The sequence below is a fragment of the Schistocerca nitens genome, chromosome 10 (genome assembly GCF_023898315.1).
Source record: "Schistocerca nitens isolate TAMUIC-IGC-003100 chromosome 10, iqSchNite1.1, whole genome shotgun sequence".
Taxonomy (NCBI): domain Eukaryota; kingdom Metazoa; phylum Arthropoda; class Insecta; order Orthoptera; family Acrididae; genus Schistocerca; species Schistocerca nitens.
Genome location: NC_064623.1, coordinates 213049055 through 213075549, shown reverse-complemented (window position 1 = coordinate 213075549; position 26495 = coordinate 213049055). Strand labels below are relative to the sequence as shown.

Here is a 26495-nt window from a genome sequence, read left to right as displayed (position 1 = left end):
CACCGTAAGCTCTGGGCATACTTCAACGACCACCGTGCGGCGCGTCGGTGGAATGTTGTGTGTCTCCGGGAGTGGGGATCTTGGCTTGACCGCCTGGATCGCGAGGATGGAATAAACCTCTGTAAACAACCCCTCAATCTCAAGGTGTGCTGCGCGCCGATGAGATGCATGGCTGTTGAGGTGGAACAGCGGGCAACCTCTGGGCAACCTGCCGCACCTCAGTTGTATACAGCTTACCTAGGATTGCGGGGCTCTGTCTAGGTGGACTTCTAGTTCCCTAGCTGCTCGTGGGATCGAGATGGAACCCTCGAACTTTTATTCTTCTCCTGCCAGCGGAAAAGGTGGACCGCTGATGGGTTCTAACACCAATCCAACAAGAGAGCTCGTGTAGCCAGTCCTCCTGATTCAGTTACTCGTAACAAAACGCAAACTGCTTCGCAGAATGTGTTTCTCATAATTAAAAGAAAAGATGGGAGTTTCGAAAAAGTTTCGCCATTTTATATCCAGAAGGGCTTAGAAGGTATTGCTGGCACATTAAAGTCTGTAAAGCGCTAGCGAAATGGCACCTTGTTGGTTGAAACATCTAGCTTCCAGCAAGTCCAGAACCTTCAGAAGGCACAATTTCTTGGGGAGTTTGCAATAGAGACTGAATTTCACAACACCTTGAACTACATCAAGGGTGTTGTGACTTGCAGAGATCTCGTTGACATTCCCCAAGACGGACTGAAGGCTGAATGGTCCCGGGAAGCAATTGTCGACGTGCAACATGTTATGAAATGGGTGGATGGTACTCCTTACATTTAACAGCACCAAATTGCCAGAGCATGTGAAGGCAGGTTTCCTACATCTCAGTGTACGGCCTTATTACCCCAACCCCATGCGGTGTTTTAAATGCCAACACTTTGGACACACTACGCTCGGCTGTACAGGGGAAGCCACTTGCGGGAATTGTGGTAATGCTGCCCATGAGGGAGTTGGTTGCTCCTCTCCTCCCAAGTGTGTCAACTGCTCTGGGGATCAACCTGTGTGGCGTAGGGAATGCAGTTTTCCTGGAGGAACGGAAGATCCAGGAACTTAAAACTACAAAACGCATCCTGTATGGTGAGGCGAAGAAAATTTACAAGTCCATGCAGCCGCCCACATTTGCCGCTTCCTTTTCTTCCGTTCTCAAGCAGCCAGTCTTGAAAACAGATGCCGCTACACAAACGGAGGTTGCTACTGTCAGCACTAGCCCCTGCGTTTGTCAATGTACGTGTGCTGCTGCCGTTCCTGTGAAGCCTGCTGCTCCCCCACGGCCTTCTGACCAGGCCGTGGTGGCTGACATCATGGAACTTCCTGCCCCTTCATGGGTCCAGTCTTGTGCACTGCCCAGCGCTGCTACACCCCCTACTGCTTCTGAGGTTTTGGCTCCAATGCCACCTCAGGCCTGAAAATCGAAGCCAAAGGCAAAGGTGAAGACTCGCCTGCTAAAGGAGACAGACGTCAGAGAGAATGACATCCACATCAGCAGACTGTATACCTTCACTCTCGACTCCTCTTCTGAGGCGATGGAAGTTGATGTCAGACTGGGGCAATCATCTCGCCCCAAAACTGAGCCGCCTCCTGTTGTGGGCTCTCCTCCCCAATAGAAAGTGAGAATGAAGGTACTCCCACCCAGATAGATGGCTCCCGTTATACAGTGGAACATGAATGGGTTCCGGGCACATGTGGAGGAACTGAACCTCCTAGCACGGCAACACCCCCTGTGCTTGTGTTTACAGGAAACACATTTAAAACCATCTGATGCTCCTGTACTAAGAGGCTATACGTCATCGCAAAGATGACCTGACTGGAGAAAGGGCCAAAGGCGGAGTCGCTGTATTTGTCAATAATGACCACCACTCCTCTGCTCTCCCCCTGGATACTGACCTGCAAGCAGTTGCAGTTGAAATTCATTCACCTCGGAGGCTTACCGTTTGCTCCCTTTATTTACCCGCTCTGGATGCTATGACCTTACACACTCTCACAGATCTCATCGACCAACGTCCCCCCCCCCCCCCATTTCTCCTCCTGGGAGACTTCAATGCCCATCATTTCCTGTGGGGCTCCTCTCTGCGTTCGTGGTCAAATTTTGGAGAGCCTCCTAACATCTCAAGTGTTGTGCATCCTTAACACAGGTACTCCGACTCATTTCTCTACTGCTACAGGGTCATTCTCAGCCATTGACCTATCTTTCTGCTCTCCAACCCTCACCGACTCTGTTCACTGGGAGGTCATTGACGACCTTCATTCCAGCGATCACTTCCCTATCCGCATTCATCTCCTGGATGGTGTATTGCTGGAGTAGCGGCCACCATCGTGGATGATTGGCAGGGCTAACTGGCCACTGTTCACTCGGTTGGCTGTCTTCGAATTTCACAGTAGCGTACAGGAATGGGTGGATCACATCACGCTTGTGATCCATCAAGCTGCTGACCTGTCCATACCGCAGTCTTCTGGCCCTCTTAAGCGGCGCCTTGTGCCTTGGTGCCCCCAGGGGCTCGGCATTCATTTGCTGGGTACGGGCTTGGCGACCCCGGGGTGCCTGAGCTGGGGACTGGTAACCGCCGCCAGTCCCCGTCACCGTAACCTCTGGGCATACTTCAACGACCACCGTGCGGCGCGGCGGTGGAACGTTGTGTGTCTCAGGGAATGGGGATCTTGGCTTGACCGCCCGGGTCGCGAGGATGGAATAAACCTCTATAAAAAAGACCTCAATCTCCAGGTGTGCTGCGCGCCGATGAGATGCATGGCTGTTGAGGTGGAACAGTCGTTAGCGGGCAACCTCTGGGGAACCTGCCGCACCTCAGTTGTACAAGGCTTATCCAGGCATGCGGGGCTCTGTCTGGATGGACCCAAGTTTCCCTAGCTGCTCGTGGGACGACCATGGATACCACGAATTCTTCCTCTTTTCCTCCTTCTAATTTTTCGCTGGCCAGTGGGATGGGTGGACCGCTGGTAGGCACTACCGCCCAATCCAACAAGAGGGCTCGGTTAGCCAGTCCTCCTGACTCAGGCGTCGGCAAACGTAAAGCAGTTCAGAGTAACAGAGCACATACTGACAACCAGAATGTGTTTTTAATAATAAAACGGCAAGAGGGTTCCTTTGAAAAGATTTCGCCATTCTATATCCAAAAGGGTCTAGAAGGAATAGCTGGCACTTTAAAATCAGTGAAGCGTTTACGGAATGGGACACTGCTTGTTGAAACATCAACTGCTCAGCAAGCAGTTAACCTTCAAACGGCTAAAAGCTTGGGGGAATACACGATCGATACAGAGCTTCACAGCACCCTGAACTCCAGTAAGGGTGTTACCTGTAGGGATCTTGTTGACATTCCTGTGGAAGAATTAAAGAGTGGGCTCAGGAGGGAATTGTTGACGTTCAGAACTTCATGAAAAGGGTGGATGGGAACCTGGTGAAATCTGACTCCTTCATTCTTACTTTCAATACCCCCAAACTCCCAGAACACGTCAAGGCAGGATTTCTTCGACTAAACGTCCGGTCGTATGTCCCAAACCCAATGCACTGTTTTAAGTGCCAGCGTTTTGGGCATACGACTCTAGGGTGTAAAGGAGAAGCGATGTGCGGCAACTGCAGTAAGGCTGCCCATGACGGAATTGACTGTTCGTCGCCTGTCAGGTGTATAAACTGTTCTGAAAGCCACCCTGTTTGGAGTAGGGACTGTAGAATCTACCTAGAGGAACGTAAAATACAATAAATAAAAACAACTAAGCGTATCCCCTACAGTGAAGCCAAAAAGATCTTTAAGGCCATGCAGCCACCCACATTCGTTACGTCTTTTGCTTCCATTGTTCAGAAGCCGCCTCCAAAAGTCGATGCATCTACACAGACGGAGGTTGTTAGTGTTGGCACGAACACCTGCACGTGTCGGTGCACTTGCAAGGCAGCAAGTGTATCAGCGCCTGTAGCCCCTCCTCGAACAGCAGAGAAAGGTACAGTAGCTAAGATTGAAGAGCCCCAGGCATCTCAGATTGCAGAGGCTGTTCCAAAGCCCAGCGTGGTCATAAACACCCCTGCTCCAGTTCTGGCAAAGCCACCTAAACAAAGGAAAGCACACATCAAGCAGCACCAACAGATTAAATCCGCTGGTAAACCCTCGGATCATGTTAATGTGGTCCCACTAGAAGCTTCATCAGACTCTTCCCCAGAGCTGATGGAGTCTGAGAATATGGGGCAATCATCTCGCCCCAAGACTGAGCCTCCACCCGCTGCAGTCTCCCCACCTCGGCGGAAAGAGAGGCAGAAAATACAACCACCGTGATGGCTGCCATATTGCAATGGAACCTGCAAGGGTTCAGGACACATGTGGAGTAACTACGTCTATTGATTCAGGATAGACCTATGTGTGTATGTCTGCAAGAGACACATTTCAGTGAAACATACACCCCTGAGCTACGTGGTTATCTCCTCCACAAAAAGGACGACCTGAGTGGACAGAGAGCTCGAGGAGGAGTAGGTATCTTCGTCAACACCGACTACCACTCCTCGCCTCTCTCCCTCACGACGAATTTACAGGCAGTTGCAATATTAGTACATGTGCGTCATATGCTAACAGTATGTTCGCTTTACCTGCCCCCGCATGATGTGCTCGACGAAGAGGCTCTCAGTGATCTTCTTACACAGCTCCCCCACCCCTTCATCCTCTGTGGTGACTTTAATGCACACAATGTGCTTTGGGGCTCTGTGAGTACTTGCCCCAGGGGTAGAGCACTCGAGAGGCTTCTCCTGTCTTCCAGTGCCTATTTGCTAAATACAGGTCAAAGCACGCATTTTTGCATTGCAACTGGGTCGTTCTGTCATTGATCTATCGCTTTGCTCTCCAGCCATCGCCCACACTGCTGCATGGGAAGTGGTTGATGACTTACACGGCAGCGATCGCTTCCCCATCTGGATTCACCTGCCACATGTAGTGGAACCGGAAAGGAAACCGCCTCGATGGATGCTCCGTAGAGCCAACTGGGCATTGTATAGTCAACTAGCCCAGTTTGGACATCGGGTTAGTGTCCAGGAATGGGTGGATCATATTACTGAAGTGATTCACCGCGCCAGTGAAGCGTCCATCCCACAGTCCATGGGACAACCGAAGCGGCAGCCTGTCCCTTGGTGGAGCGACGAATGCCGCTCTGCAGTCAGGGCTAGGCGGGCAGCTCTGCGTAGGTTCAAATGCCGGCCAACTGTAGAGAACCTTGCAGCCTTTCGGGTGGCGAGGGCACAGTGTCGTCGGATTATACGAGAGAGCAAGAAGAGATCGTGGCAGCAGTTCCTGAACTCCATTAATCGTTCTACACGAAGTTCCGTTGTATGGGAGACAATAAGGAGGATTTCTGGGAGAGGTGGAAGGTGTCCTATGGCTTCTATAATGTGGAATGGTACTCTCCAAACGACCCCAAAAGATATTGCCCAGTCTATGGCGGCTCATTTTGCAGCTATTACTGCAACCGCCAGTCAGAATCCAGCTTTCCAGCCCCACAGAGTGGCTTCTGAGAGGAGCAGTTTTGACTTCCGCCGACACCTCGGCCGACAGCGCGTTGTGCGCGGCGGACGGCACGCTCTCTAGGTGCGGCTGGTGCAGGAAAGCGGCAGCCAAGTACGGGTGGAACTGCAGGGCGTGCCGCGCGCTTCGGTGCACCACCAGCTGCGGAGGCAGCTCCGTCAGGAACAGGTGGCCCTCGTCGTTCATCATAGATGCGCGGCGGTCGTGCTCCCGGGCGGCCCCACTGGCTACGACGCGCGAGTCGACTGGACCGCACCACTACACCGACCTCCTACCGCACTGCCACACGGCATAGCTCGCACTCGAGTACCTCGGACTGCAGGACTGCCAGCGGCTGTAGGAGGAGGCGCTCAAGCACGTGTCGACGGGCCTGACGACGCTCAAGAGCATCAACCTGAGCTTCTGCATCTCCATCACGGACAGTGGGCTCAAGCACCTGGCCAAGATGGCGTCGCTGCGCGATCTCAACCTGCGCGCGTGCGACAACATCTCGGACTTGGGCATGGCCTACCTGACGGAGGGCGGGTCGCGCGTCTCGCACCTCGACGTCAGCTTCTGCGACAAGATCGGCGAGCAGGCGCTGGCGCACGTGTCGCAGGGGCTGTTCCACCTGCGCTCGATGTCGCTGTCCGCGTGCCAGATCTCGGACGAGGGCGTGTGCCGCGTCGCCGAGACGCTGCACGACCTCGAGACGCTCAACATCGGCCAGTGCAACCGTATCACCGACAAGGGGATCACCAGTGAAGCGGGAACGTGTTTTATCTCCGCTTACAGTCACCCATGCGCAGTGAACCGGCTTTATCGCCGCGCCCACGCACTATGCTCATGGGAGAGGCTTGTGGCAATAAACGACTACAGCGGTTTCTGGACCGGACACGTTTATTTTTCCTGCCGTTACAATAAATGACAAATAATATACTTCGCTAATGTCCGTCTATACAGGCGCGTTCCACTGGCAGCACGGCTCGGTCACCGATCCCGGAGGGTGTACACTCCAGTGACGAGCCGTGGCGCGACCGCGTGGACCGAGCGAGACAAAAGGCCGCGTCACAGAATGTTCTGCTCTTGGCGCAACCGGAGGCGCCGTAACGTCCGCGAAGAAGCGAAAGAAAATTTAACGGCGACTGCGTTCACGACCGCGCGTCGCATTTACAGCGGAGTCACGTTGACTCGACGCACGTGGTCCGCGGCGGAAGAACTGGGAGACGTGTGTAGCGTCGCGTCGACTAGCTCGCACTGGTCCCTGCTTTGTTCCCGTGCGGTCCGGTGTGCGACGCACCGTTGCCGAAATTCTGCGTAACGGCACAGCTGCCCCTACTTGTGTCGGCAGTGCCGTAGTTCAGCCCTTCGTGCGTTGGACGGTGCTGCCGCCACAAATGGTTGGCACTCGAGATACTATGTAGCACACATTCAGATATTTTCATTTTTGTCAGGCAGTATATTAGCTGGGGCAATGAGACAGCAGGCAGGTTTGGATACTGTTAGATTTCTATGATTCTTCTTGGACAAGAACATAAACAACAGTAGAGGAGTCCAAAATATATATATTTGTGCAGGTTGTTTGGCGCAATGTGGAATAAGCGTGTATCTTGTATATTTGATATTCCCAGCGCTATGAAGCAATTTACTGACTGATTTCTAGCTGTACTTTCCTGCAAGGTAAACTCATTTCAACAACTTAACCCAGCTACATGAGAGGATTTGTAAATCTCATTTCATTGTGTTTCCAGGGTGCCTAATCTGTTACACAAATATTTCACCCATCGACATTAATCATTTTCACGGCATGATTCGAGTAAAACTAGCATTTTATTGCTCAGTACGTCAAACAGCTTTTGCTGAGAAGTGTATGGTTAGTTAAGTTAATGTAAATGCAGTTGGCAGTTTTCTTGGTGTCTAGTACTAACCAGCGGCCACAAAATAACAAAATCTAACGATGAGTCTTAATGGGTGTGCCGGTATTTGCTAAATGAGGTTGTGCTACTTTCGTCTGTGTGGGGCTAGGCGAGTGAGCAGTAGCGCGCCTGACGGTCAAGGGGAGAACTACTGTGCAGTTTTGAGCGTTTAAGATGGCGGTGAGTGGGCGTGTAAGCATCTATTAGACACAAGCAGCAGAGAACAGAAAGTCTGCCTCTAATAAAATGTATTTTACTGTATTTTCTACTGTATATTTCTGTATTTGTTTCCCCCAATGGTACTTGAGTAGTGTAAGGTACTACTGATAGGTTTTTTTTAATAGAGGTGGAGCCCCTCTACGCCCACACCGGCATGATGGCCAACACAAAAGGTCTACTGCCATCTCCGCATAAGGGTTAGTATTCACTAAAGTGAGGTGTCGCAGGATGTGGGTACTGCGATGTTTGCGTACGTCTGGTTAGGATTAACCATTAATACGCGCTCATGTGGAGATAGATTGGTCGAAATCTGACGAAGGGTAGCGGTTTTTTAAGGGCAGAGGAAAAAAAGTGCCAAAGCAAGAGCCAAGGGAAAAAAACCTCTGCGAAAGTTAGGTCGGGCGGCAAGAGCAGTAGCGGTTGTCTTGCTGCCTGCGATAGGTTGTGCAAGGATAGGCTTTGTTAGTATTGGGTATCATGCATGTCGATACCTTGACGTTGTGCGTTTGTGCTGCTCGGCGGCTGGCGCTGGGTGCTGGTACAGAGTCCTCGTTCAGCGTCCTGCAACCTGCAACAGTTAGGTTTGTTATCGGTCTTGTGTCCGATAGGTCATATACCGGAGGCATAGTGTGAGGGAGTGTTGGCAGATTGTTCGTGCGTCTGTGGGCGAGCTCGTCGGTGTCCCTGCTGTGGCCTGTTGGTCGGCTCTAATAGTAGCTGATAGTTGACAGTCAGTGTTGCTGTAATGCAGGGGCTTACCGACGTTTGTTGCGTTTGCGTATGTTAGTTTACCATAGGTGATTATGCCCTAGCTAGCAGTGTCTTTGGCCGCTTGTGTTTCCACCTGTGGTTGTGATCGTAGTTTCCCAGAGTGAGGATGAAAGGATTGTTCGAGTGTCTCGAGTTCCTGTATAGTCGTGTGGCGTGTTTCTTGAATACTTCCTTGAGGGTATCAAGGCGGTATTCATGGTGAAGATCCACGGTGCGTGTGTAGCGTGGAGCATTGCTAATGATTCGTAGCACCTTGTTCTGTATGATCTGCAGGCGGCGCAGTCGTGTGGGAGCTGCATATCCCCAGACGGGAGCTGCGTACGTCATCAGAGGTCTAATCAGTGTCATGTATATGGACCTCGACACCCTCCTATTCAGTGTGCTTTCCCTGTTGAGCATTGGGTAGAGCTGTTTGAGCCTCGCGTGCGCTCGGTTGGCAACGTATTCGATGTGGTCGCCCCATGTAAGTTTCCGGTCCAGCCAGACACCAAGGTATCTGACTTTCTCTCGGAAACGTATTGGGCGTGTATGTAGTGTTATCGGTCTACAGTGTTGGTGATTGCGCAGTAGTTTCGGTCTGCGTGTGAACAGAACTGCTTCGCACTTTTCGACGTTTACTTTAATACGCCATCGCTCCAGCCGAGGCTCAGCTGTTCTGAGTGCTGTCTGTATTCGTGAGTTGATGTTCGACGGTTTCCAGTCTTGCGCGAGGATGGCGGTGTCATCCGCGTGGAAGGCTAACGTCGTGTTTCGTGTCGCTGGGAATTCATTAATGTACAGGTTAAACAAGATGGGCCCCAGGATGCTTCCTTGGGGTACTCCAGCTTGGATACCGTGTTGTGTTGATTGTTTATCCTGCACGTTAGTGTTGAAACATCTGTTACCGAATCGAGACGTACGAGTCCGCCCGGGAAACCAGCTTCGCTTAGTTTGCGTATGAGTCCGTTGTGCCAGAGACGATCGAAAGCCTTTTCGATGTCTAGGAACACTGCCCCTGTGGCTTTGTTCATGTTGTAGCCGTGTGTTATATGTTCGACTACGCGGAGGAGTTGTTATGTTGTCGAGTGGTGATTCCTAAAGCCGAATTGCTCTGGTCTTAGGGTGTCGTTGGCGATGCAATGCCTAGTGATACGTTTTAGTATTACCTTCCCAACAATCTTGCTGAGCGAGCACAGCAGACTAATGGGTCGGTAATTTTGTGGGAGGGAGTGGTCTTTCCCTGGCTTCCTGAACATCAGGACCTTGGCCGCCTTCCAAAAGTCAGGGAAGTGTTGGTGTGTCAAGATAGCATTCGTTAAGTGTGTGAGGTATTCTACGGCTTTATCCGTGAACTCCTGAAGGACACGGTTTTGAATGCCATCAGGCCCAGGGGCTTTTCTAGCGTTGGTGTGCTTGATAGCCCATGTGACTTCATTTGTGCTAGTACGTCTTATTTCGTTGCGCGAGGGCTGGGCTACAAGTCGTGTAACCTCCTGGTCCCTTTAAAGTGTGAATGCTGGGTCTGAAGGAACCAGATTCGGCATGAAAGACGCTGCAAGTGTTGTGGCCATAAGCTCTGCCTTCTCCGTCGTGGAGTAGGCTGGGCCGTCTGGTCCTTGTAACGTGGGAATGTAATGTTTCTCCCTGGTGAAGTGTCTGGCCAGCTGCCACACGCCAGTACGTGTGGTATCCAGCCCAGCGAGTTTCTGTCCCCATTGTTCGTTTATGAATGTTTGAATTTTATTCCGTATTATGCCCTGGAGTCTGTTGACGTGCAGTTTATAGAACGGGCACCTGGTACGCTGCCAGTATCTCCTGAGGCGGTTCCTCATTGAGATAAGGCCCAGGATTTCCTGGGGCAGGGCCGTCGAGTGTTGTCTTGGTGTTGTAAATGGAATGGCGTCAGTCATTGCGTCTTGGACGGCAGTTGTGAGAGCCTCCACAGCCTCATCGATTTGCTGTGTGTTGTTAATTTCGTGGGTGTCAGGAATGCGACTATCAAGCGTTTCCTTGAACAGTGTCCAATTCGCACGCTTGTAGTTAAGCATCCTGCGTGGTTAGATGTCCTGCAGTCTCTCTTCAATGTGCAGTATTACAGGCATGTGGTCTGAGTCCAGATCGTTTTCAACCGTTAGGTTGAGTGTGCATGTGATGCCCTTTATGAGGGCTATGTCTAACACGTCTGGCCTATGTCGGGCCTGTGTAGGCACGAACGTGGGAACGTCCGGTCCAAGTATAATGTAGTTTCGGCCTAGTGCGTGTTCGTACAGTTTCTTGCCGTTGGAGGTTCGTATTCGTGATTTCCAATCAGGGTGTTTTGCGTTGAGGTCTCCAGCGGCTATTACCCGCGGTGCTATGTTGAGTACTGTGCTGATATCGCGTGTTACTATGTTTTTAGGAGGATTGTATAGCGATACCAGTGTGGTGTTGGCTCCGTTGAACTTGACCCTGACGGCCGTAGCCTCTAGTCTTTCAAGTGCTGGGAGCTCGATGTTCGTGTGGTCGATGTCTCTGTGTATGATGATTGCCGAGCCGCCTCCCCTCCTGCCATCCGCTCGGTCGGTACGATAGACGCAATAACCTGGGAAGTTTAGTTGTTTGCGAGGCGTAAGCAGTGTTTCGTTCACAAGAGCGATTCGGATACCCTTTCGCTCCATGAACGTGGCCATCTCGGCTTTTTTGCTTGCGATCCCGTTGGCATTCCAAAACAGGATCTGTGTGATTGTGTTTAAGTCTGCGTTTCGGGGCTGGTGTGGTGTATTATCCATGTAGTAGTGTAAAAAGCGGTGTGATAGTGGCTTGGAAGCTAGTCCAGTTGAGCATACCCGACATGAACTGCATGAAGAGTTGACACACCCCATAATCTTCGTGACTATTTCGGTGGTCGTGCGTCCGGGGAATAATGTTTCCATTATTCTCTGGAATGTTGTAGTAATGTTGGTCATGTCGGCCTGCGAGTTATTGGTCGTGTTAACGGCCGCTTGTTCCAGTGTTGGCGTTTGGTGAGGGCTGGCCTGCGAGTCGGTTGTTCGTGTGGCAGTTGTGGGCGCCTGTGTACTTTGTGGTGAATGGGTGTGTTATGTGGGTTGTTGAGTTGGTGTCCGGGATGTATTCGTGGGTGCTGGTGTTCTGATGCCTGTGTACTTGTTGTGGTGTGGTCGTGTTCCTCGTGCTGCGGCTGTTTCTCCTTCTCGGCCTCCTCTGGCGCTGTGGTTGTCCCTGTGTAGGTGCGTTTTCTGTAGCCTGTGGTGGGCTGCAGTTCGCGATCTCAGGGGGTAGGGTGGTGTTGTTGCTTGTTTCGTGTGGTGTGCCCGGTGCGGGTGTGGTGTCAGGTGTTGTGCTTGTCTGTTGTGTGTCTGTTGCTGGGGGTGTTTGCTGAGCGTATTCTGAGCTCTGGGGCTCCTCTGACCGTCCCGCGCTGCTGGGGCTGCGAGCGACCACTCCAGCGAAGGATATTCCACTTCTTACTGGGCGCGGGGGCGGTTTTGGAATTGTGATGGCGGTAGGTTTCGCATGTTTCGCGATTTTGCGCCTCAGAGCTGCTTTGTAAGCAATGCACCCTCTGTAGTTTGCCGGATGGGCAGCACCACAGTTGGCGCACTTGCGAGGTGCTGTATGGGGGAGTTTGCAGCGTTGGGTTGTGAGACCGCCAGCGCAAATGCGGCAGCGGGGTGCGAGACCGCATCTGATACCCGCGTGCGCAAAGCGCTGGCAGTTGTGGCATTGTTGGGGAGTGAGCGGCGTGTTGTACACCTCTACATTGACGACCATGTGAAGAAATAGTTTTAACTTCAGCAGGTCGCGGGATTTGGCCGTGTCGGCCAATTCCGCCATGTAGTTGTGAGACGGTCTCGCTGTGCCGAACTCTGACATTCGGTTTACCCTAATGCACTCCCACCCGAGAGCAGAGTGTTCATTGTGTACCGTGTCCGTCGGGGTTCGTGAGTCTATCCCCTTTATCACGTACTGCTGTGTTTTTTCCAGGACTGTCCTGTACGTGAAGTGTTCTACCTTCCTTTCTTTGAGAAAGTCCAGTAGATTTGTGTAGTCTGCCTTGTTCGCCACGTACAGTGCGGCGTGTTCCCCGGTGAGCTTAGAGTAGTATCTTGTGGGGCTGTGCTGATTGTTAAATTCCTTGTTTAGGAGACTTCGGTCTCCGTAGTTGTGAATGATGACCGGTGGGAAGCCAGTCGCGGTGTTGTTTGTGTTCTGCGTAGCTGCTTGTATATTTGTGGTTGCTGCAGTCGCAGGGTTGTTTGTGTTGGTCCCTGTGTTATTGTTGTTTGTTCGCGATGTAGATGGTGTTGCCAGCAGCGCTCGGCCGTTGCCTCGTGAGTTTGTGGGCTCACTTGTTTGCGTATTTGGCTGCTGTTTGCGCCTTGGGCCGAACTGCTGCCACGGCCGGTCTTCATCTGTGTTTGTTGTGTCCTCTGTCGGCTCTGGATCCGGTTCCGTCGGTGCCTGGGCCGCCAGAGGTGAAATAGGGGGCATGTCCTTCTGTTGTTCAGCAGGTGCCTGTGTGTGTGGTGTGGGTGTTTGTTTGTGTGTTTACACTGCCCATCAGCTCTGCGATCAGCTCCAGCTGTTCCGTGATCTGTTGGTCCTTCAAGGCAACCTGGTCTTGGAAGGTGGACAGTGGGACGGAAATGATGGCGGGAATAGCCGGCATTACAGCCTCTTGTGCTGCAGCTTTGCTGCGGGTGAGTGGCGGGGAAGCACAGGAAAGATCGGACATCTTTGCTGTTCTTGGATAGGTAAGGATGGATGCACGACAATTTTGCTCTTTTCACGAAGCGACAATATTTGCTTTTTAGCGAAAGCGCTGTGTATCGTGTTCCTACAGAAGAGGGGTGTCCCTACGTCCTATCTGCGCGGAGCGCAATGCGCGGCGCAAGAGAGCGCGGGTTGAAGAGAGCGACCTACAGTGCGCGGGGTTATCCGACGTGAACGGGCCCCTGACACTGAGATTACCCTACCAAAGAAATGGAGAGTCCCGCTGGGGAGATTTGCAACCGAAGTTGCAGGAAGTTGAGCCGAAGCCCTTGCCACTTAGCGCCCGAAAGCGTTAAGCGGCTTGCGCGGGTTCGTGCCACTCAGTAGAGCGTCACTGGCAGCTACGCCAGTTGCTGCTTATTAGAGACCACTCCGAGGAGCTATCAGCGGGCAGCTACGCCGGTGCAGAGAGCAGCGTTCCGCTCGGGTCGACTGCTCGACTGCCGCTTGCTACTGATAGGTATCAATGATGCAAGTACTTGTAGGTGTTTGGAACGAACGTCAGGTATAAATAGCAGTGCCAGGCGCTAGGTAGTTAATCTTTGCGCAGTGGCAATATCGTAACCAATGAAGTGTAACTGAGGTGCGATTATTGCTAGTTGAAAACTTTTACCAATACCCTGCCAGAGAGACGTGAAATATCGTCTCTGTGGCAATTTTTGGCAACCCCTGAGGGGGTGTAAGTCTCATAGAAACAATGATTCAAGCTGTGTTTATCTGTGTACTCATTCTGCACTTGTGGAAGTGTTTAGCTGATGGTAGTTAGGGACCATGTACACAGACTAGGCTGTGTTCACTGATGAATTGTGTACATGTCTTAGGCAGCTGGTGAGAAACATTCTCCTCAGTGTAAGATGTTGTGCAACTGCTATGTGTGAATAAAGATGCCAATGTGGACAGTTGAAATGTGGTTCTGTCTAGTGGCAATTCTTGCTCCATAGCATACTTGTGGTACATACATGCAGTGATTAGTGATAAATGTAGGATTTGACAAAACTTGTGTCAGAATTTAGGGGAGGAGACTAGGGCAGTACAGTGAGAGTTGGTGAGTGTGTGGGAGGCAGGTGTTGTACTTCATTCATTTTCACAGCACTGCCTGTGTTGTTATTTGTGTTTGTGTCCTTATCATTAGATGCATGTTTGATCCTTTTTGGACACTGCTGTGTGTACACCTTGATAATTAGAACTTATGACCATGGAACTGCTGTCGATAATATTGGGCAATGAGTCTGTTGACTTGAGATGATTGTGTTAGGCTGCACAGTTCCTAGTAAGGGCACTCACATTGAGGACAGTGTCCTATCTGGTGTGTGTTACACGAAACAGGAAGAACTGTAATGTTGTGCAAGGCTTTGCCTCATTTTGAGAATACATACATGTGCTGTAGTGTGCAGAGCAGAGGGATTGAAAGAAAGGTTAGGGCTAGTAGCTATTTGGATGGTAGCTAATGCAGTCCCTGATGTTGAGGTTTTGTTGAACCTTTATGTAGCTTACATGTTTCATCTAAAGGCTACTGGTGGAAAATCTCCTTCATGCAGTTTTAACAGGGATTGTGCAGTAGAATTTGGTGGGCTGCAGCCATGGCATTTCCATTTTGAACAGTGTGATTAGTGCATTTCTTGGTGTATTCCTTGAACTGTGGATTTACTGTGCAAATGTGACACATAAAAAAGTGTGATAGTTTAAATGTGATGGTGAGCTTAATGATGGTCCAGTGTGCTATGGGAATGTATTGGATGTGGAATACCGAAGAGAGGGAACCAGTGCTTGTGGGGTAAATTTTGTGACTGTATCTGTGCATATAAATCAAAGAATGCAATGAAAAACACAGTGGTAGAGCAAGTGTAGGTGAGAATTGTAGCAGGAGTCGTGCATTTATTTTATTTATTTTTTTTTTTTTTTTGAGAGCAGAACTAGTTAGCTTGTCATGGCTCATTCTTTCTGTCTCTCATCATTTGAGAATATGACTCTTCCTATATGCAAGGTGAGCAAAATTTGCTGCCTACTATAGCACAAATGGACCCATAGAAAATGTCTTATTGTTTGGATCTGTTATGAATGTGAAGCGGGAACGTGTTATATCTCCACTTAGTCACTCGTGCGCAGTGAACAGGCTTTATCGCTGCGCCCACGCACTATGCTCAAGGGAGAGGCTTGTGGCAATAAACGACTACAGCGGTTTCTGGACCGGACACGTTTATTTTTCCTGCCGTTACAATAAATGACAAATAATACACTTCGCTAATGTCCGTCTATACAGGCGCGTTGCACTGGTGGCACGGCTGTCACCGATCCCGGAGGGTGTACACTCCAGTGACGAGCCGTGGCGCGACCACGTGGACCGAGCGAGACAAAAGGCCGCGTCACAGAATGTTCTGCTTTTGGCGCAACCGGAGGCGCCGTAACGTCCGCGAAGAAGCGAAAGACAATTTAACGGCCACTGCGTTTACGACCGCGCGTACGCATTTACGGCGGAGTCACGTTGACTCTACGCACGTGGTCCGCGGCGGAAGAACTGGGAGACGTGTGTCGCGTCGCGTCGACTAGCTCGCACTGGTCCCTGCTTTGTTCCCGTACAGTCCGGTGTGCGACGCACCGTTGCCGAAATTCTGCGTAACGGTACAGCTGCCCCTACTTGTGTCGGCAGTGCCGTAGTTCAGCCCTTCGTGCGTTGGACGGTGCTGCCAACACACAGATCCCCCCTTGGAGAGCGGAGCTCCGTAGCTGCAAAAACGCGGCCGTGGTGCGACGACGAGGACGAGGACGACGGCGGCGCCGCCTTGGAGTGCTTGCCCAGGTGCGCCGACATCTCAGCCGACAGCGCGTTGTGCGCGGCTGACGGCACGCTCTCGAGGTGCGGCTGGTGCAAGAAAGCGGCCGCTGAGTACGGGTGGAACTGCAGGTGGTGCCGCGCGCTTCGGTGCACCACCAGCTGCGGCGGCAGCTCCGTCAGGAACAGGTGGCCCTCGTCGGTCATCATAGCTGCGCGGCGGTCGTGCTCCCGGGCGGCCCCACTGGCTACGACGCGCGAGTCGACTGGACCGCACTACTACACCGACCTCCTACCGCACTGCCACACGGCATAGCTCGCACTCGAGTACCTCCTGCAGTCCGAGGTACTCGAGGGCTAGGTTGCCGTCGGCGTTGTCGCGGTTGAGGCCGGCGAGGTAGATGTCCTGGTCGGAGATGTGCCAGCACGAGCGCAGGTTCAGCCTGCGCAGGCGGCGGAGGCCCCACGCGATCAGCAACAGGCCGGTGTTGGTGACGTTGCAGCAGCCGCCCAACTCCAGCGACTCGAGGTTCTTGAGGTACTCCGCGATGCGGCCCAGGCTGGTGTCCGTCACCTGCTTGCACAGCGACAGGTCGAGGTGCGTCAGCGACGGCACCTCGGCTACGAACGCGTGCGACAGGCCGATGTCGGTGACGTTATAGCAGCTGGACAGGTTGAGCGACTCGATGTTGGGCACGCCCTGCACAACGTCGCGCAAGCTGCGCCGCAGCGACAGCACCTGCACGCGCCGGATGACGCGGCGCACCAGGCTGGCGAACAGCGACGGGTTGGCGCGCCGCAGGTGCAGCTTCGCCACGACGCCGCGCCACACCGATCTGTGGTAGGCCGCGTCGCGCCACGACGTGCACACTTGAGCCGCGCGGCCCTTGTCGCGCACGTCCAGATAGCCGAATACCAGCGCCAGGATCTCGGGGTACAGGCAAGACACGTGCGTCTGACTGCCGTCCGGCGCGCCAACCACCTCCTGCTGCGCGTGCTGCTGCTGCTGCTGCGACGACTGCTGGTGGTGATGGTGATGGTGATAGTGGTGGTGGTGGCCGTGGTGCGACGACGAGGACGACGACGGCGGCGCCGCCTTGGAGTGCTTGCCCAGGTGCGCCGACACCTCGGCCGACAGCGCGTGGTGCGCGGCGGACGGCACGCTCTCGAGGTGCGGCTGCTGCAGGAAAGTGGGCGAGTACGGGTGGAACTGCAGGTCGTGCCCCGCGCTTCGGTGCACCACCAGCTGCGGCAGCAGCTCCGTCAGGAACAGGCGGCGGTCGTGCTCCCGGGCGGCCCCACTGGCTACGACGCGCGAGTCGACTGGACCGCTCTACTACACCGACCTCCAACCGCACTGCCACACGGCATAGCTCGCACTCGAGTACCTCGGACTGCAGGACTGCCAGCGGCTGTCGGACGAGGCGCTCAAGCACGTGTCGGCGGACCTGACGACGCTCAAGAGCATCAACCTGAGCTTCTGCATCTCCATCACGGATAGCGGGCTGAAGCACCTGGCCATGATGGCGTCGCTGCGCGTGCTCAACCTGCGCGCGTGCGACAACATCACAGACGTGGGCATGGCCTACTTGGCGGAGAGCGGGTCGCGCGTCTCGCACCTCGTCGTCAGCTTCTGCGACAAGATCGGCGACCAGGCGCTGGCGCACGTGTCGCTGGGGCTGTTCCACCTGCGCTCGATGTCGCTGTCCGCGTGCCAGATCTCGGACGAGGCGTGTGCCGCGTCGCCGAGACGCTGCACGACCTCAAGACGCTCAACATCGGCCAGTGCAACCGTATCACCGACAAGGGGATCACCATGAAGCGGGAACGTGTTGTATCTCCGCTTACAGTCACTCATGCGCAGTGAACCAGCTTTATCGCCGCGCCCACGCACTATGCTCAAGGGAGAGGCTTGTGGCAATAAACGACTACAGCGGTTTCTGGAACGGACACGTTTATTTTTCCTGCCGTTACAATAGATGACAAATAAAATACTTCGCTAATGTCCGTCTATACAGGCGCGTTGCACTGGCAGCACGGCTCGGTCACCGATTCCGGAGGGTGTACACTCCAGTGACGAGCCGTGGCGCGACCGCGTGGACCGAGCGAGACAAAAGGCCGCGTCACAGAATGTTCTGCTCTTGGCGCGACCGGAGGCGCCGTAACGTCCGCGAAGAAGCGAGAGACAATTTAACGGCGACTGCGTTTACGACCACGCGTACGCCTTTACGGCGGAGTCACGTTGACTCGACGCACGTGGTCCGCGGCGGAAGAACTGGGAGACGTGTGTCGCGTCGCGTCGTCTAGCTCGCACTGGTCCCTGCTTTGTTCCCGTGCGGTCCGGTATGCGACGCACCGTTGCCGAAATTCTGCGTAACGGCACAGCTGCCCCTGCTTGGGTCGGCAGTGCCATAGTTCAGCCCTTCGTGCGCTGGACGGTGCTGCCGCCACAAATAGTTTGCACTCGAGATACTATTTAGCACACATTCAGATATTTTCATTTTTGTCAGGCAATATATTAGCTGGGGCCAATGAGACAGCAGGCAGGTTTGGATACTGTTAGCTTTCTATGATTCTTCTTGGACAAGAACATAAACAACAGTAGAGGAGTCCAAAATATATATTTTGGTGCAGGTTGTTTGGCGCAATGTGGAATAAGCATCTATTTTGTATATTTAAGACTGCAGCACATGTTCCCAGCGCTATTGAAGCAATTTACTGACTGATTTCTAGTTTTACTTTCCTGCAAGGTAAACTCATTTCAACAACTTAACCCAGCTACATGAGAGGATTTGTAAATCTCGTTTCATTGTGTTTCCTGGGTGCCTAATCTGTTACACAAATATTTCACCCATCGACATTAATCAATTTCACGGCATGATTCGAGTAAAACTAGCATTTTATTGCTCAGTACGTCAAACAGCTTTTGCTGAGAAGTGTATGGTTTGTTAAGTTAATGTAAATGCAGTTGGCAGTTTTCTTGGTGTCTAGTACTAACCAGCGGCCACAAAATAACAAAATCTAACGATGAGTCTTCATGGGTGTGCCGGTATTTGCTAAATGAGGTTGTGCTACTCAGCTTTAGTTTGGGCACACAGAAGGTTCCTTTAACTCGCTGCTTTTGGTGTGTGTTTGAAAAAATGTGTGTAGAAGTGCTAAAGGACGATATGTCCTTAAATTATGGAGAATTACGTAGGGATATCATTTACGGAGGCTCATATACTATCGCCTTTGGTACTTTATATTTGTGGTTGCGTAAGGGTTCTACCGTACCTACTGTGGTGAGTTGTGGTATACTGTCACGTATCATGTCCAACTTCCGAAATAAGGTTCGTGCCTTCTCCTTGACCTTGTCTGAGAGGTAAGATTCGCTTAAGGCTCGATGAATGTCATGATTTCGGATCCACCATTGGGATCCATCGTAGGCATCTGCTTTGTACAACCTGTAACTTCTTGTAGTTAGTGGCACACGTAGTACCCCAAGAGGTCGATCCATACAAAATAGATGGTTCGACTGTGGCATGGTACAACTGGAGTTTCGTGCGTTGGCTGAGGTATGAGCTCTTCAAAAAGAGGAAGAGAGCTCCCAGCATTTTGAGGCCAGACGTCTTCTTCTCCATAATGTGATTACTATACAACAGTTTGGCGTCTAGATGCACTGCCTTGTATTTTACAGTTGTTGCCCAGGGGAGTGGCTTGTCTGATATCCGCAGGCGGTCATTGACGATGGGTCTCCGACGTGTGAAGACAATAACTTTGGTTTTTTCCGCATTGACCGTTATTTTGTTCATGTGGGTCCAGTGGGCCACTAAATCTAGTTGGCGCTGCATCCGTGTGACGAGGTGGTCCATTCTGGTGCCTGCAGTCAGGAGCGCTGTGTCGTCGGCATAGAAACTGGCAGTAACATGTGGCACCGTCGGGAGGTCGTTAATATATAAATTAAACAGCAGTGGAGAGATGACCGATCCTTGTGGAAGTCCTTCAGGGACAGGCCGTGTTGTTGAATTCTTGTCGTCAATGCGGACATATAATCTGTGATCCTGAAGAAAATTGTCGAGAAGTTTTAAATAGCAGTCTGGTAGGGGAGTGGTACGTCGGAGCTTGACGATCAAGTTGCGTCGCCATACTTTATCGTAAGCCTTCTCTATATCGAGAAAGACTCCAATAGTATGTCGTTTCTTGTTGAAATTGTCTTGGATAGATTCCGTGATGCGCAGTAGTTGTAACTCAGCCGATAGCTTCGCCTGGAAGCCAAACTGCTCCGGTCGGATGATATTGTGTGCCACAAGGATGTCCAGCATGCGTTTCAGTAGGACACGTTCCAGTACCTTTCCCAGCGTCGGCAGTAAAATTATGGGTCTGTAGCTGTCAGGGTGTGAGAGATCCTTGCCCGGTTTTGGTATTGGCACTATTCTGGCAATCTTCCATGCCTCTGGGAAGTATCCAGTCCTGAGGCAGCTGTTCACTATCCGGGTGAGAAGCACAACAGGCTTTCGCGGGAGGTGTTTCAATTCCGTATTGCTGATTCTATCTGCTCCAGGTGAGGTGTGTGTGCTATACTTGATAATCCTCCGAATTTCCTCCGGCGTTGTAAGCCGGGGCATAGTGTTAGTCGGGGCGTCCCGAATAGCTTCCCATTCCGCCGCCGTGTCCTCCTCTGCACGGTGGAGTGCATCATCTCCATCCTCCGTGGGGGGCGTAGTCATCTGTTGTTGGTATGTATCCGCATACAGCTCCGCCTGCGCCAGTGAGTCGTACAAGAGGCCATGGGGTCCTCGAATTGCCCTTTTGGGGGGGCTGTTGCTGTCTGAGACTTTTAACTATTCGCCATTCATCTTTGGTGCGTAATAGAAAGTTGTCCATTTTGAGTTCCCACGTGTGTTGCTTCCAGTCCTGAACCTTCCGCCGGAGTTCTCGGGTTAGTCTGTGAGTTTCCCGTCTATCGTCCGGATGGCGGTAACGGACCCATCGTTTCCGACAGCGATTGCGCCTTGTCTTAAGCTCCTGCAGTGGTGGTGGAAACTCGTCATAATTGACTTCTGGTTGCGGGTGCTCCGTGAGTGCTCGTTGTTTCGCACTGGTAATCTTCTTCGTGAGTACTGCGACTGCCACATCAATCGCTTCTCTGGTAGTAACAACCTGGGTTGGTCGCACATTGTTGTTGAGGTACGCTTGGAACTGCTGCCAGTCGTAAGTTCTTGTCGTCGTCGGCGGTGGGAGTTGCAAAGTAGCCCTCTCTATGAGTCCCAACACCGGTCTGTGGTCCGACGAAAAATCATCCAGCGTCCGCAGATGGAGATTCGGGTTGATGTTCTTGATTATGGCGATGTCTAGAACATCAGCGTCTTGTCTGGACGTAAGGTATCCTCGTCGGTTCCCGTGGTCCATGGACGGAAACGTGTAAATTCTCAGCCAGTGCAAACAACATATGTCCTTTTGGGTTAGTCTTACGGGAATTCCAGGCAACATGTTTACTATTAAGATCCCCTCCAAGGACGATCTTGTCGTAACACTCTGTAACGGAGTAAAGATCTTCTAGGTGGAGAGGCTTCTTTGGGCTAAGGTAAGCCGCAATACAGGTAATGTTTCCGAGCGTCGTGTGGATTGTTACTGCCATGGCTTCTAAAGTCTGGAGTTGGGGTAAACGTTCTTGGTGGTGACGAATACATTTTTTGATCAGAACTGCGGTCCCTCCACCCCGTTGGTCCCGTCTGTCCGTCCGGTAGATGTGCATGTTCCTCAAGCGGAGGTCGGTTGACTCGCGGAGATGTGTTTCGGAGACAAATGCTACGTCTATCTTGTGGCGATGTAAGAAGTCCGTGAATTCTATTTTCTTCAGTTTCTGGCCGGTGGCATTCCAAATGCAGAAGTTAAGATTCCTCGCGTGATGCCGTCTATCCATTTAGGGTGTTTGAAAAGCTGTCAGTACGCTTTCTGCAAGCGAGAGGATAGACGTCAGCTTCTGCTGGAGGGCGGTGAGTAGTTGAAGAATATCTGTTAACGCTGGTGTAAAGGTGGTCGACCAGGCAGATGACGTCTCCGCTGGTGTTGGAGTCGGCGGATGGGCATGTAGTGCTTCGGAGTACGAGCGCTGTTGTCTTGTCTGTCGTAGAGTCACTCTGGGTGCCGGTTGTGGTCGAGAGGCGATTGTTTCCACAGGGAGAGGTGCCGCTTGTTGTTGGGTGGCCGGAATCGCTGCCATGGTCGAGTTCGTAAAAATTATAGGCCGTTGTGGGGTCGACATTTTTGGTGTCCTTCTAGTATATTTCCGTAGGAGTTCTTGAAATTTGGAGCAGCCACGGAAGGTCGCTGGCTGTTCTTGTTCACAATTGGCGCACTTGGGGGGCGCCGTCCTAGGATGGGTACAATTCGATGATTTATGGGATCCACCGCAGCGGACTCAGCGTGCTGGCATGCTGCAGTACTTCGCTGTATGCTCGAAACGTTGGCAATGTCGGCACTGCACTGGTCCTTCTTTACTATTATAGGTTTCGATTATCACTCGTGTGTAGAGCAGGTATTTGACATCATATATCTTGTCACTGTCTTTGCCGGATGGGAGGGTGACTCGGTACACAGGTTGCGGTATCAATTGTTTCGTCTTCTCGTCGCGTTCCTGAAATTGGTAGACTTGTAGCACTTTGAAGCCTTTTTCCTTGAGGGCATAATAAAGTTGTTCTTCGGTAACTTCCGCCGGAAGGCGTTTGACAACGACTTTCAGTTCCCTGTCGTCTGGTACTTGATGTGTAAAATAGAAGTTGTGGTTCGTGAAGAATTTTATTGCACACCTTTGGTCTTCGAAGTTTTTTTTTTTTTTACTTTACTGTCATTTTAAAACCTATACAATAGGCAGGCTGGCAGCAGCACACTACGCTGCTCTTCAGCCAAAGAAGACATAAGCATAAAAAACAGGAGAAAAACATAAAAGTCACAAAACGGTGGGCGATAAAACAGGAGACACAGAGAGACAAACACGGAGCCGTTCACACTCGACGATAAACCACACTGCAAACTGTTGAGACGACGCACAAACACTGAAGAAGACGATGGCACTGGTGAACAACGGAGTGTGACGGTGAACACTGAACACTAAACACGACGGCACACACAAGACACTGATGGCGGCGATCTCCGGCGCGCGAAAGTCCACGTAGCGTGTGCGAGTCCGGGGACCTGCCAAGAGGGGAACGGGGGTGAGGTGGGGGAGAAGGGAGAAAAGGACGCCAATGGCGGAGGAGACAGGGGCAGGAGGGAGAGGGACAGGGGAGGGGAGGCCCGGGGGAGGAGGGGAGAGAAAAGGAGGGGGGAGGGAAAAAGGGAGAGAAGGGGGGAGGGTGCCCTGAGGAGCATGCACAGGAGGAGGGTGGAAGGATCAAAGTTGGTAGGAGGGGTAGATGGAGGGGAGGAGGACATCATCAGGGAGGGGGAGCTGGCGGAAGCCACCTTGGGAGAGGGTAAGGAGGGTGGAGAGATGGAGACCGGGTGGGACATGGGAGTACAGGCGCGGCAGCGGGCGGGGGTGGGAGAGGATCGGGGAGACGAGCGGGTGAGGAGGATCGAGTTTTCGGGAGGTGTAGAGGATGCGTATTCGTTCGAGGAAGAGGAGGAGGTGGGGGAAGGGGATAAGATCATACAGGATCCGCGTGGGGGAGGGGAGACGGATGCGATAGGCAAGGCGGAGAGCATGGCGTTCAAGGATTTGGAGGGATTTATAAAAGGAAGGGGGGGCGGAGATCCAGGCGGGATGGGCGTAACAGAGGATAGGGCGGATGAGGGACTTATAGGTGTGGAGGATGGTGGAGGGGTCCAGACCCCACGTACGGCCGGAAAGGAGCTTGAGGAGACGGAGTCGGGAACGTGCCTTGGCTTGGATGGTCTGGAGATGGGGAGTCCAGGAGAGGCGACGGTCGAGGGTGACGCCAAGGTACTTGAGGGTGGGGGTGAGAGCGATGGGACGGCCATAAACGGTGAGATAGAAATCAAGGAGGCGGAAGGAAGGGGTGGTTTTGCCTACAATGATCGCCTGGGTTTTGGAAGGATTGACCGTGAGCAACCACTGGTCGCACCAAGCGGTGAACCGGTCAAGATGGGATTGGAGAAGGTGTTGGGAGCGTTGCAGGGTGGGGGCAAGGGCAAGGAAGGCGGTGTCATCGGCAAACTGGAGAAGGTGGACGGGGGGTGACGGTGGCGGCATGTCCGCCGTGTACAACAAGTACAGAAGGGGGGAGAGGACGGAGCCTTGGGGCACACTGGCGGAGGGGAAGAAGGTGTAGGAATCGGCGTTATGGATGGTGACATGGGAAGGACGGCGGGAGAGAAAGGAACCGATCAGACGAACGTAGTTAATGGGAAGGGCGAAGGTTTGGAGCTTGAAGAGGAGGGTCTTCGAAGGACTCACAGTGGTATTTGATGCGGTCCTTTTGGTATATAGCATTAAGGTTGCCATCTAAAAGTCCGTTGAGCGTTTCATTGAGGTGAACGTAATCCTTTGTGAAATAAATTGTGACTGGGGGCACTTTGCGAATCACATTTTTGAAAGGCTTCTTGACAGACAGATTAGCGATCATGTCAGTCCATTTTATTACCTCTTGCTAAGACGCGCCGAGAATAAACTCTGTGTGGGGCTAGGCGAGTGAGCAGTAGCGCACCTGACGGTCAAGGGGAGAACTACTGTGCAGTTTTGAGCGTTTAAGTTGGCGGTGAGTAGGCGTGTAAGCAACTATTAGACACAAGCAGCAAAGAACAGAAAGTCTCCCTCTAATAAAATGTATTTTACTGTTTTTTTTCTGTATATTTCTGTATTTGTTTCCCCCAATGGAACTTGAGTAGTGTAAGGTAATACTGATAGGTATCAATGATGCAAGTACTTGTAGGTGTTTGGAACGAACGTCAGGTATAAATAGCAGTGCCAGGCGCTAGGTAGTTAATCTTTGCGCAGTGGCAATATCGTAACCAATGAGGTATAACTGAGGTGCGATTATTGCTAGTTGAAAACTTTTACCAATACCCCGCCAGAGAGATGTGAAATACCGTCTCTGTGGCAATTTTTGGCAACCCCTGAGGGGGTGTAAGTCTCATAGAAACAATGCTTCAAGCTGTGTTTATCTGTGTACTCATTCTGCACTTGTGGAAGTGTTTAGCTGATGGTTGTTAGGGACCATGTACACAGACCAGGCTGTGTTCACTGATGAATTGTGTACATGTCTTAGGGAGCTGGTGAGAAACATTCTCCTCAGTGCAAGATGTTGTGCAACTGCTATGTGTGAATAAAGATGTCAATGTGGACAGTTGAAATGTGGCTCTGTCTAGTGGCAATTCTTGCTCCATAGCATACTTGTGGTACACACATGCAGTGATTACTGATAAATGTAGGATTTGACAAAACTTGTCAGAATTTAGGGGAGGAGACTAGGGCAGTACAGTGAGAGTTGGTGAGTGTGTGGGAGGCAGGTGTTGTACTTAATTCATTTTCACAGCACTGCCAGTGTTATAATTTGTGTTTGTGTCCTGATCATTAGATGCATGTTTGATCCTTTTTGGACACTGCTGTGTGTACACCTTGATAATTAGAACTTATGACCATGGAACTGCTGTTGATAATATTGGGCAATGAGTCTGTTGACTTGAGGTGATTGATGTGTTAGGCTGCACAGTGCCTAGTTAGGGCACTCACATTGAGGACAGTGTCCTATCTGGTGTGTGTTACACGAAACAGGAAGAACTGTAATGTTGTGCAAGGCTTTGCCTAATTTTGAGAATACATACATGTGCTGTAGTGTGCAGAGCAGAGGGATTGAAAGAAAGGTAAGGGCTAGTAGCTATTTGGATGGTAGCTAATGCAGTCCCTGATGATGAGGTTTTTTTGAACCTTTATGTAGCTTACATGTTTCATCTAAAGGCCACTGGTGGAAAATCTCCTTCATGCAGTGATAACAGTGATTGTGCAGTAGAATTTGGTGGGCTGCAGCCATGGCATTTCCATTCTGAACAGCGTGATTAGTGCATTTCTTGGTGTATTCGTTGAACTGTGGATTTACTGTGCAAATGTGACACATTATACAGTGTGATAGTTTAAATGTGATGGTGAGCTTAATGATGGTCCAGTGTGCTATGGCCCCCAGGGGCTCAGCATTCATTCGCTGGGTACGGGCTTGGCGACCCCGGGGTCCTGAGCTGGGGACTGGTCAGCGCCGCCAGTCTCCTGTCACCGTAACCCTGGACATGCTTCAGCGACCTCCGTATGGCGCGGCGGTGGGAAGTTGTGTGCTGCGGGGAATGGTAATCTTGGCTTGACCGCCTGGATTGCGAGGAAGGCCAACCTCTATAAAAACCCCTCAATCTTCCGGTGTGCTCCGCGCCTATGAGATGCATGGCTGTCGAGGTGGAACAGTCGCAAGTGGGCAACCTCTGGGGCACCTGCCACACCCCAGTTGTATACGGCTTACTCAGGCACGCGGGGCTCTGTCTGAGCGGACCTTTAGTTCCCTAGCTGCTCGTGGGACCGCAATGGACCCTTCGACCTCCACATTTCCCCCTACCAGTGGCTTGGGTGGG

General features: G+C 52.0%; 2 non-coding genes across 2 annotated transcripts; both read left to right on the top strand.

Annotated features, from left to right (window-relative positions):
- The first annotated feature begins 13709 nt into the window (after positions 1-13709).
- LOC126210774 (U4 spliceosomal RNA) lies at positions 13710-13849 on the top strand. The gene has a single exon (XR_007540753.1). It is a non-coding gene; the product is annotated as a U4 spliceosomal RNA (small nuclear RNA).
- An 11018-nt stretch (positions 13850-24867) lies between these two features.
- On the top strand, positions 24868-25007 carry LOC126210857 (U4 spliceosomal RNA). The gene has a single exon (XR_007540822.1). It is a non-coding gene; the product is annotated as a U4 spliceosomal RNA (small nuclear RNA).
- The last annotated feature ends 1488 nt before the right edge of the window (positions 25008-26495 follow it).